A 12,272-nucleotide genomic window follows, 5' to 3' on the forward strand; every position below is an offset into this window, starting at 1 on the left:
CGCTATGGGTTACAATTGAAATGTTGCATTCCACTAAGTCGCTCAAAATGGTGTAAACAGTTATTTTACTGCAATTTTACCAAATCATTTCACTCTTAGTGGTGCTTATCACCAGTTACACTAAGGTCTGACAGATTTGTTCTAATCCAACTGACTAGGTCAACATCAAACGAGTTCTTGCGATGTTGTTGCTACTCCAGCAGCGATCCTTAACTGGGCTAGGGAGATGAGTTTTGCCCCTTTGTTGCGAAATTAAAATTTGTTGGTGACGAATAACCGACACCACATAGTGTGATGTCGCAGCTCTGCCTTCTTTGCTCTCCTTCTCCTGTTAGTTGTGGAGGAGAGCAATGCTCGCTCGACCTCCACAGTGAGAGTAGCTGGTGCTTTTGTATTCTTGGCTCTTAGTCGGGGAAGTGAAATACTACAGCACATTAAACCGATAAAACCGTTCTAAAGCGTGCAAAATTTACTCTCCTTCTCCTGTTAGTTGTGGAGGAGAGCAATGCTCGCTCGACCTCCACAGTGAGAGTAGCTGGTGCTTTTGTATTCTTGGCTCTTAGTCGGGGAAGTGAAATACTACAGCACATTAAACCGATAAAACCGTTCTAAAGCGTGAAAAATTTACAGTTTTACTTTAACGTGGTAATAAAAACCGATTAGAGTACTCTAAAATGCCTAGCAATCGCTTTGATTCCAATTTCTGTCTCGTTCCACTCAAAATCCACTACCCCCCCAGATCAGTGAAAATCCCCGGTGTCGTAACCGGACGTTTTGCCGAGCCCAGACAGCTCATTGGCTGCCGTTGCACTGCTGTGCGTTGCCATTGTAATCGCTGGCCGTTATTTGCCGCGGACTTTCGACAGAGGGCTTGCAGTTACTCTGTTCCCGAAGAACAGAGGGCTCGCTTACTCATCTACTTGTCACTTGGCTTGGGAGGGGGTTCTGCTGATGGCTGCTGCTGGTCGTCCTTGTTTGCCACGGACTTTCGACAGAGGGCTTGCAGTTACTCTGTTCCCGAAGAACAGAGGGCTCGCTTACTCATCTACTTGTCACTTGGCTTGGGTGGGGGTTCTGCTGATGGCTGCTGCTGGTCGTCCTTGTTTGTCACGGACTTTCGACAGAGGGCTTGCAGTTACTCTGTTCCCGAAGAACAGAGGGCTCGCTTACTCATCTACTTGTCACTGGGAGGGGATTCTGCTGAAGGCTGCTCGTCCTTCCTTCTAGGCGTCCGAATTGCGAATGACTCGCTTGTCCGTTGTGCACGCTTTATATAGCTGCCGTGCTGGCTCTCATCCGAGCTTTGGGAGGGGATTCTGCTGATGGCTGCTGGTTGCTGATGCTCGTCCTTCCTTCTAGGCGTCCGAATTGCGAATGACTCGCTTGTCCGTTGTGCACGCTTTTTATAGCTGCCGTGCTAGCTCTCATCCGAGCTTTGGGAGGGGATTCTGCTGATGGCTGCTGGTTGCTGATGCTCGTCCTTCCTTCTAGGCGTCCGAATTGCGAATGACTCGCTTGTCCGTTGTGCACGCTTTATATAGCTGCCGTGCGAGCTCTCATCCGAGCTTTGGGAGGGGATTCTGCTGATGGCTGCTGGTTGCTGATGCTCGTCCTTCCTTCTAGGCGTCCGAATTGCGAATGACTCGCTTGTCCGTTGTGCACGCTTTATATAGCTGCCGTGCTAGCTCTCATCCGAGCTTTGGGAGGGGATTCTGCTGATGGCTGCTGGTTGCTGATGCTCGTCCTTCCTTCTAGGCGTCCGAATTGCGAATGACTCGCTTGTCCGTTGTGCACGCTTTATATAGCTGCCGTGCTAGCTCTCATCCGAGCTTTGGGAGGGGATTCTGCTGATGGCTGCTGGTTGCTGATGCTCGTCCTTCCTTCTAGGCGACCGAATTGCGAATGACTCGCTTGTCCGTTGTGCACGCTTTATATAGCTGCCGTGCTAGCTCTCATCCGAGCTTTGGGAGGGGATTCTGCTGATGGCTGCTGGTTGCTGATGCTCGTCCTTCCTTCTAGGCGTCCGAATTGCGAATGACTCGCTTGTTCGTCGCGCACGCCTTATATAGCGGTAGTACTCGTTCTTGTTTCGATTTTGGGAGTGGATTCTGATGATGGCTAGCGGCAGTGCTCGCTCTCGCTTCGAGTTCGGAAGAGGGTGAATAAGTAGAAGTCAAATACTAAGAACAATGTAATGTCCCAATCAGCGAAAGCAAGGGAAGTTTCAATCAAATTGAATCGTGCTAATTTATTTCAAAGTTTTTCATTTATTTATTTATTTTTATTCTACTAACATATTATTTACTCTACACCCGGGTCAAAGCCTCTCCAGAGGTGGCAACCCTAAACCTGCACAAAACGTTGCATAACTCAGGACTGATTTTTACTGTATCGATTTTGTTGGCTATTTTCGGCAAATTTGAGACTAAGAGAAACGAAAGCAATGAAATTGAAAGACGGATAGGTATTCTAGAGCGAATCAGTTATAAACTTATAACGGAAAACTAGAACTAGGCAGGCTCATATGGGCATGATCGAAAGAAAATGTGAAGAATTATTTGCCTTCTGGAGAGTAGGAGTTGGGCGTTGCACCCAAGTCTACCGCATGGTCTATGGTAGAACATAACTCATCATCATGTTTTACCGCCGACGTCTCAAATTTGCCGAAAATAGCCAACAAAATCGATACAGAAGAACCTTGCGGCAATTAAAACATAGTAACATAGGACTGATTTTTGGAACAACTTATGTTCTCATTCAGCCCTTCGTTATGCAAATTCGCGATATTATGACAGATCAGCTAAGCGCGGTGTTTCATGGAACGCGTCCGATCCTTTCCATCAGGCAAATGCGCTAATATAAATGGTCGTTTGCGTTTTTCCTGATTCTCTCGAATGCATTTATGATTCTATCTATTTATGGACATCGAAATTACTGCCCGTCTGTCTGAAAAGGTGCTGTTGACATCTTGTGGTACTACCACTTTTTCCATTTTTTTTTCTTCCTAATGATCAAAGTTCATACCTACCATTCTTAAGAATATTTCTAATCCAATTTTTTGGCGATTTAGGTTTAGATGATGCTTTACTAAAACTCTAAAGCTTATGTGTCATGTCACGATATTTAAAATCCACAAGAATGTAAACAACAACACTGTTTCGTGCATATCTCGAGTAAGACCTAGGAATTTCATTGTGCCAGAAGATTGCTGGGTATCTTAGTAATTGAATTAGCAATAGGGTGATGAGCCTATTTGCGCCATGTTTCTATTATCACCGTACCCATTTGAAGCCGTTGGTTAGAGCAGTGTCTGCCATCTTTGTTCAACGCATTGAGTCAAATGGTAGCGCAACAATAGGGGCACTCGATTCGAGTTTTCATTGTGCTCAAACACGAGAATTTTACTGTTTTCAACGCATTTGTGTTATTATATTGGTTCTTAACCACGAAGCACAGCGGTTGATGTCAATTTTTACGCATTCCATTGATTGTAAGTCAAGAAATTACCGAATTAGTGAGGCACCTTGCTTAGTATGGTGAAAATAGGCTCATCACCCTATGTTTGTGTTGGTCCTGCTCATGTCCCATATGTCAGTCGATATATTCAGAATCCATAAAAATGTAAACAATGACACTGTTTAGTCTATTTCTCGAATTCAAAAATTATTTGCGAATTAAAGCTTAGATCTGTGGCAGATAATAGCTGAATATTTTAGCATTTTGCATAATATAAATTCCATGTATCAATAAGTTCACAAAATAAAATTATTTGAATCAACTGTAGGAATTTAGTGCTTAACTTGACGCTGGTTTGTGCTATGTGGTAATAGGTGGTGCCGCAATCGCTTTCTTATGAATAAGTGGGAAATCATCGAACTCTTTCGAAAATTAATTAGAAACGGCAAAAAATCAATCATTTCTCGACGTTTTATTATAAAAAAAGCTAGCTGTACGGACAATTTCTTTGATAGTAAGGTAGACGAGCCCTTATTCATCTCATTAGTCAGAAAGTCACACTATTTCGTTGATAACTCGTCTTAGAGTGGCTGGATTGCGTTTAAATAGGCATCATCATATTTGCTTCGTTCCTAAGGAGCAGTACTTCCATTTTTGCCTGAAAAATGTAAAATGTTCGCGTCGAGTTCAACGCATATTTATTCATCCAACCATTTGAGCCAATGCGTTGAATAGAAATAGCGGACACTGCTCTAACTAATGTGTTTAAATGTATGGGATGAATAGAGAAGCTAAGATGAATTAGGTTGCTGTGACCCTATATGTTTTAGTTGATGCATGTTGACTGATTTGTATGACAACTTTGATAAGGTCACGTAATAAACACTGGATGTTACCGAGATCAACGATCCCCTTTAACTTGGCATGTGATGGAATCGTTTTATTTTCCATTGAATGCCCTGTCATTTTGAATGTTCATCAAATTGTTCTAAACATGGTTCGCTAGAATAAAGCAATCAGCTCCATTATTGACTGAAAAACTCGCGAGCTGGAACGAAATAGCACTCCAACTTGCCTGATGGAACTAATAGAAACCTTTTCCATTAATCCAAGCAGTTTTCTGATCTCCCTCAGCTATACGAGCGAATTTCATTTGCTACACTTTCAATCAGTGCTTCAGCCTTTTTTATCCCATCTGCTGAAACGTTTTCAGCAGCAAACACATGAAATTGAAAGTGAAAAGTTTCAATTGGCACTCCGATAAAGTACAGTTGAGCGCTTTTCCACTGCGAGAGTGGAAAATAAACACCATTCCAAATCGATGGCAAGCCGAAGAGAGGTGGGAAATGTGCTTTCGATCAGAGTTTATTCGACCGGACAGTGTGGATGTGTGGGCGCACAGAGGGGCTATCTAAGCCTTAAATGAGAATAAAAAAAAACACAAAACAAACGAAAAAGTTCCATACATCCTGCCCCATGTAGAGTGATGAGTCTACTTTGACGTTTTTGGGGACACACTGTGGACACATTAGTAGTATAGGTAATGCGTTTAGGAGGGTTATCCTGTGAGACATAAAAGGAAAGAGTAATCAGAAAAGTCACATTACATGTGCTTACCGAGAAAAAAAAACAATTAAGGAGTTACATCACTGTACACCATGAAAAATAGGCATATTTCGGGAATTTTTCTTTACGCAAAAAATAGGTGAATCGAGATCTTTTTAAATGCGATTTATAACATAAGTAATGAATCACAAAAAATATTTTGTCCAGTAATTTCATCACAAGATGGCGGCTGCATAGCATTTTCTCCCATGCGCGTTTTTTTGGAAGGGGTCCACGGCCGGAAATCTAACTTTCGTAATTTTTTAGATAGAACCAAAAACTTAAGTTTATCTGATTCCTTACGACAACAGCGAGCCACGTACGAAGGATTTTTCCGATATTTTAATTTGCCCCGAGGTGGCGTAATTGTGAGTGTGTGACAATCAATGGCATAGTCCGGAAGGAGTATAACTATTTGGCAATTTTTGCGTGACATGATATATAGATGGACTCTAAATACTCGGGCCACAATCGAGGGCATGCATGTGAATATCTGAGCTTGATAGCTTTTTACTATATCCCTTAGAAATACTACGTTTACGAATGTGCCCAAAAATTTACCCTACCTTTTCAGTCACTACGCTGAAGAATGGGGGCAGTTGCTGGTCTAACCAACGGATTCAAATGGATAGAAACAGAGTGATAATGGACTCAACACCCTATAGTGACAACAAAAAAGGAGGGATATAAATAAACTCGTTTAAATGGAAATCTATTCTGAAGTGAATGCTCGCAGATCGATGAACAAATACATTTCAGCCGTTGAAATCTATAAGCAATGAACTCGGTAGCAGTGAGTATAGTTTGATGCCCCTGCAGAACTTGGTATGAATCTAATTTTTGCCTTTCTCATATAGAAAGGTTATGCAATCACTCTGAAAAACGTCAACCTAATCCCGGCCCGGAGGGCCGAGTGTCATATCCCATTCGACTCAGTTCGTCGAGATCGGAAAAAGTCTGTATGTGTGTGTGTATGTGTGTGTGTATGTGTGTGTATGTGTGTGTATGTGTGTGTATGTGTGTGTATGTGTGTGTGTGTATGTATGTATGTGCGTATGTGTCAAATAATGTCACTCATTTTTCTCAGAGATGGCTGGACCGATTTGCCCAAACTTAGTCTCAAATGAAAGGTGCAACCTTCCCATCGGCTGCTATTGAATTTTGGATCGATCGGAATTCTGGTTCCGGAATTACGGGTTTCAGAGTGCGGCCACACAGAAATTTCTCATAAAAACTATAGGAAAAATTAAAAATAGAATTTTTATTTTTGATGCTAAATGTATTCAAGGTGCATAAAACGTCGAGATTTGATGCAAACACGAAAAAAATTTGACGAAGATTCACTTTTTTGGATTTTGCACATTTTTGCCTTTCTCATATAGAAAGGTTATGCAATCACTCTGAAAAACGTCAACCTAATCCCGGCCAAATTTTTTTTTCGACTCGCTTAAGGTTTCTGGATTTTAACAGGGGCGTAGTTGATGGTTTACGGAGAGGGGTTACACCCCCCCCCCTCTACTGTTCACTCCCCTCCTTTAAAAATCTCCTTAAATCACCCCTCAGACCACCACCCCATCCAGCCCTCATACCCCTCCCTTTCAACCCCATCATTAGAGTGGGACATAGTTATATGAAAAAAGTGGGACATAGTTATATGAAAAAAATAAAATTTCGCTCCGAGTAACTTTTTGGGTCCCATTTAGCTCCCAGAACAACTCAGCAAATTTTTAGTTCGATCGGTGAAACTATATTTTTGCGCCCACGGTTTAAAGTTTACATGGGATTTCGCATGGGGAAAACATCTTTTGCAAATTAATTCTTCCAAGAGTCGCCCGTTACCTCCTAAAAATAAATATATGTCTGATTTTTATAGGGAATTTGTCAAGGAAACAAAGTCTAGAAGACTACGAAACGATCTGATGTTTGTGGAAAATGTTATTAAGCAAAAACCGATTGATGCCCTGAATATTAATGAAAATTTTACTTTTCTTAGCATCACTGCTGCTGACGATCGAATTATATTAAAAATCTTTAATTTTCTCTTATTATGTACAAAAGAAGACTCAATTTATCCCTCAAAACTCTGGAGAAGTGGCCAAACAGTATAGATAAATGATTTAGACACATTAAGAGAAGTTCAAAACAAAATTGCATATAATTGGGCAACCAACAACAGTGGTGCTAGAAAAAATGAATATTTTATCAATCGTCAGAACATCAATTGGTTTCAGCTTAATAACTTTTTTCTCAAGCGTCAGATCGTTTCGTAGTTTTCGAGACTTTGTTTCTTTGTTAAATTTCCTACAAAAGCCACATAACGGTTTATTTTTAGGAAGCAATGGGCGACTCCTGGAGGAATTATTTTGTAAAAGTTCATTTTCCCATATAAAATCCCATGTAAACTTTAAACAGCGGGCGCAAAAATATAGTTTCAGGGATCAAGCTAAGAATTTGCACAGATGTTCTAGGACCCAAATGGTACCCAAAAAGTTGCTCGGAGCTGGAATCTATTTTTTGTCCCACCCTAACGCACATACATACATACACACACATACACACATACACACACATACACACACATACAGACTTTTTCTGATCTCGACGAACTGAGTCGAATGGGATATGACACTCGGCCCTCCGGGCCGGGATTAGGTTGACGTTTTTCAGAGTGATTGCATGACCTTTCTATATGAGAAATGCAAAACAAACAAAGCAGTAGCCGCACCGAGGGTTGTTGTTCGAGAAACAGCAATCCTTGCCTTGGGTAGTTGTGAATTCATAAACCTAGCAACGCATCGCCTAGTTACCATTTGAATCCGCCGTTTGTTTTGATTCGTGTACATCGCCAGTAGTTCAAATAAATTTGGCTTTCGAGTGACAACATCGACAACATTTGATTAAAGATGAGTGCTTCAAAAAGTTGAATAAATTGGATCACGCAAGTGGACGTGCTTGGTTTAATACCTCACAGGACGATTGTTTTCTGGAAATTTGTGACGAAGATCCTATTCCAGGGAATTGCGAGCATGCGAATTTAAAGCAACGTGTCATTATATAATGAAGATGGTTGGCAAGTTTTTTGAAAGTGTTGCACAAATCGTGAACCCAACGACACGACTAGACACTTGCTTCCGAAACTGTATCGCAAATCTGACTACCCCTCAGTGACTGAGGTAACTGGTACTGTCAAATTTGATATTTGGTTTCAAAATATATGTGACTAGCAGCACTTATAAATCTTTTGTTATTTTCTCTAACAACCGCTGCAACCCCTGGTTACGCAGGGTTTCATAAACAACAACAAAATAGATTCAAACAAAATATTTCGCAGTGTTTTATAGATTAGTTCGACGTAATCGGCAGATATCTCATTGTCAAGAATTTCCCTGTGATTTCCTTTGCTGGTAATGTAATGGACGTATTTAGAAGGATTCTTTGGCGTCACACGGTCGAAACAACACATCATAGTATCTTCCAGACACGATAACGTCGTAACGTGAAGTAGTTTTCTAATTTATTTCTAATTATAATAATCTGTCGTTCGCATGTTACAGTAATTTCAATTGCAGTGCATAAAAGATAGTGATCGCTGGATTACTGGAAAACAGGCTGGAAACCATCGTCCAAGGAGAGCAACAGCTGTGTATTCCAGATGTTTTGCTGCTACTACTTTCAACCTAGGAACCTTGATTTTCATTCTTAAGCACCTTGCTAACACAAATTCATCCAGCAGTCATTCCTTGCATCAAGGCTCGCATTATGCTAACTGCTAATGAAGAGACAAGGCCCTCATCCGCGATTAACGATGTTACAATCGAGAAGTCTGAATATTTTTCCATCTCACTAAACAGTAGAAGACTAAAGGATTCATTTCCGTTCAGTCTGTGAGAAATAAGGACCTAATATGGGAAATCGGCAGGTCCAGTATGCGATGGTGCAGCACGACTACGTGCATCTGAAGAACATTCTTACCATTGTCGTCAGTCAGTTAATGGGACCATTCATAAATTACGTAACGTTTTTAGGGGGGGGAGGGGGTACAACAAGTTGTGACATGTTGTGACATAGGGGGGAGGGGGAGTTAGCTAGATCGTTACGTAACATGTTTTCACCGAAGAAAAAATTTTTTTTCTGGGAATTTGTTACGTAATAGGGGAGGGGGGGATGGAGAAATTTGTGACAATTTGTTACATGGGGGGAGGGGGGGGGGGGTCAGTTTTGGGCAATTTTTGCGTTACGTAATTTATGAATGGTCCCTAAGTTGAGAAGCAACTTACGAGGCATTATCAATTTTTCGACCATTTCTTCCATGCATCGCTGGAACATTTCTCTGATGCGACCGACTTGCTTCAGAGGCATGTCGCAAATCAAAAGCATCCGAAATTGATTGTATGCTTCGCCCTTAATAGTAGATATGCACGATATTAGAATTATCGCTAGTACAGTCGTGATTCGCTGGTTAGACATTTTTTAACTGGACCGCTTTTTAGTTGGACCATTGTCCAACTAAAAAGCACCCGAATGTCAGAATCTTATGTCAAACTTTGACAATGAATCTGACAATTATTTGAGATGTGAATAGATGCTATTACACTACTAACGTCTCCTTTGGAGAGTTTTTGACATTTGTCAGTCGGTCCAACTAGCGAATAAAATTCGTTAGTTGGACAAGGCTGTGGCCCAACCAGCGAATCGCGACTGTAGTACAGTTTGCTCCACCCCTTTCGCTCTCGTAGAGCGCCCATATGTTTGAAATTTTATCAGCACCCGATTTTATCGGCTTTTTGACCCGATTTTATCAGTTTCATATAAAAATTGATAGTTGATAGTTTGATGGGCTCTAGTAGATGAACCAAGTTGAATTCGAGTAAATCCTTTCTTGAGCATATTTTTCTTATCCTAGGGAATATGCAAAAAAATATCTTTTTTTATTATGCACTGTCAGACCCCCTTAAGGGAAATTTAAGCTATAAATAATCAGGAAAGGTTATGAGGCTATATCTAGGGACTAAAGAAGAAAATCTTAAGAGCTTCGGTTTCTTAAAAAGAAAGAAAAATATATATCTCGATTTTGTCAATGTCCCCGTTTTATCAACCTAAAATTCACCAAGGGGCGATAAAAGCGTATACCAAATTGTCGCCGACGCAAAATCACCCTGGAGTTCTTCGTTGGTTTTTCCACCTTGATAAATCCAAAGTCAAATTACTTCCTTGTCTGTAATGCAAGCGGGGAAGCAAATTGTCTTACGACCAGAATTAGTATTGGTTTGTTACGCACAACGATACTAACTGGACGAGGAATTCCCGGCTTATTAAGCTATAGCGTGTGGTATTTGTAACGCAGGTGCCACAAACTATACTTAGTCTAGAATTAGAAGTGGCTTGTACCGCAGGACGCTTCTAACTAGACCCAGCACCCCCTTCTGCGGCGTAAGATCGTTCGGCGGAACGATACAAATATTCCGAATAAAGTCGACCGCGGAAATCCTAATATACTGATCCAACAGACGTAGTTGGGTTTGCATAAATTGTAAATAATGATAACGGGCTTCGACCATAAGTTTCATTCGATGCATCATTAACAGGACGCAGTTCCAACATAAGGATCAACTGACTTCTCAAAAACTGCGTAGCGTGGAGAATGAAAAAAATATTCTCGTGGTACTATCTTTTCTTCGAAGAATAAGAATTCATTTTTTGTGGTTTTTGTGTAACCTTTATTTTGCGGTTGGTTAATTACGACATGAGACTCACTGACAAACGGACCACAATAAAAAAAGCACGTACATCGATTAATAAACTGTTTCACTTTATTATACGAAAAAAGCCATCCTCGATTAAAAAAATCAGACAGGTCAGCTCGCACACCAACTGAGGTTCTACGTTATTGTAGGATTTTTTCCTGGTACTGTTACAGTATGTATCACATGGTACAATGAAGCAGATAATTTAGACATTCTGCTGCATTAACATCTATTGAGCATCATAATCGTTTCTAGAAAATCCAAATGAATTTCTTGATAATGCCCACTCCATAGCTGCCTTCGCCGAGAGTTATGGTTTTTTCCATCCTGCAAATCGGTCAGCTTCCGTAGATCCAACTCAGGCATTTAGAAAAGCTTTAAATTGTCGTTACGTAATAATAGCGTCATCTCCGTCCGATATTGCAATCGGTTGAAGAATGATGTTTGAGTTGAATATTCAGTACGAAGCACGCTTTCGTGTATATTGTCATTTCAGGAACGTACTTGGCCCGTTCCAAACGCATATAACGTGGATTCCGCAGCAACATAATAATTTGTTCGTGGTCTAAAATATATTCGGCTGTTGTACGAACCTTATTAGGCTTGGATTGAGTTGAGAAAAACATCAACAAGACCGCGAAAGCTTTGCAAACCTGCATTGTAATAAATAATATAATAAAATGCATGTATCTAATGGTAAAGAACGCTTACATATACTTTTAATTTTTCCAACAAAAAAACTGATTCCTCCTCGCACATTTTGAAAAATATTTTCAAGTATCTGGGCTGTTTATGTAAAGAAAACACGGTTGCTATATAAAAAGTGTTGCTGGAAACATTATTTTTTTGTCCACATCGAGGGGTAGCTCAATGTAGTGATAATTAGCGGTAAATGACTCGGGCACTTTTTCTTCTGGATTTTTCACTAAGTTTCAGGTCGTGTCGTTGGTGAACCGTTGTCAGTGTGAGGAAAGAAGATTTCTCGCGTGTTTTTTGAAAAGGGGCAATAAGCAGGCTGTCAAAACTCACGTAGAGAGGAAATTCTAGACAATCATTTATCGCCAATTATAAATCACAGCAGCAGACGAAAGAGAAAACCTTTCTCTTTCCTAAAATGTTAACATACATTCTCGGCGAGTTACGGTTTATTCGGAATTTCCTCTCAAAGTGAATTTTGACAATATGCTTATTGGCTGTATACAAAAAACACGCGAGATTTCATAAGACAAGCTATTTCACCTCGAAAAAAACTGCTTTAATATTGATGCACTGCGACAGCATACTGCAAAGTACACCGAAATGGCCAGTATCACACAGTAAAGAAGTGTCGTTTTGGTATTTCAACCCGTGCTATTGCCACAATATTTTTGTTTTCCATATCACCCAATCTAAAAAGGTATATTAGATCCGGTGCCTTCATCTTCCGACCGTCCGATCGACCACAAAGCTTGTAAAGCTTAAAAGTTG

Source organism: Topomyia yanbarensis, chromosome 3 (assembly GCF_030247195.1).
Source record: "Topomyia yanbarensis strain Yona2022 chromosome 3, ASM3024719v1, whole genome shotgun sequence".
Lineage (NCBI taxonomy): Eukaryota > Metazoa > Arthropoda > Insecta > Diptera > Culicidae > Topomyia > Topomyia yanbarensis.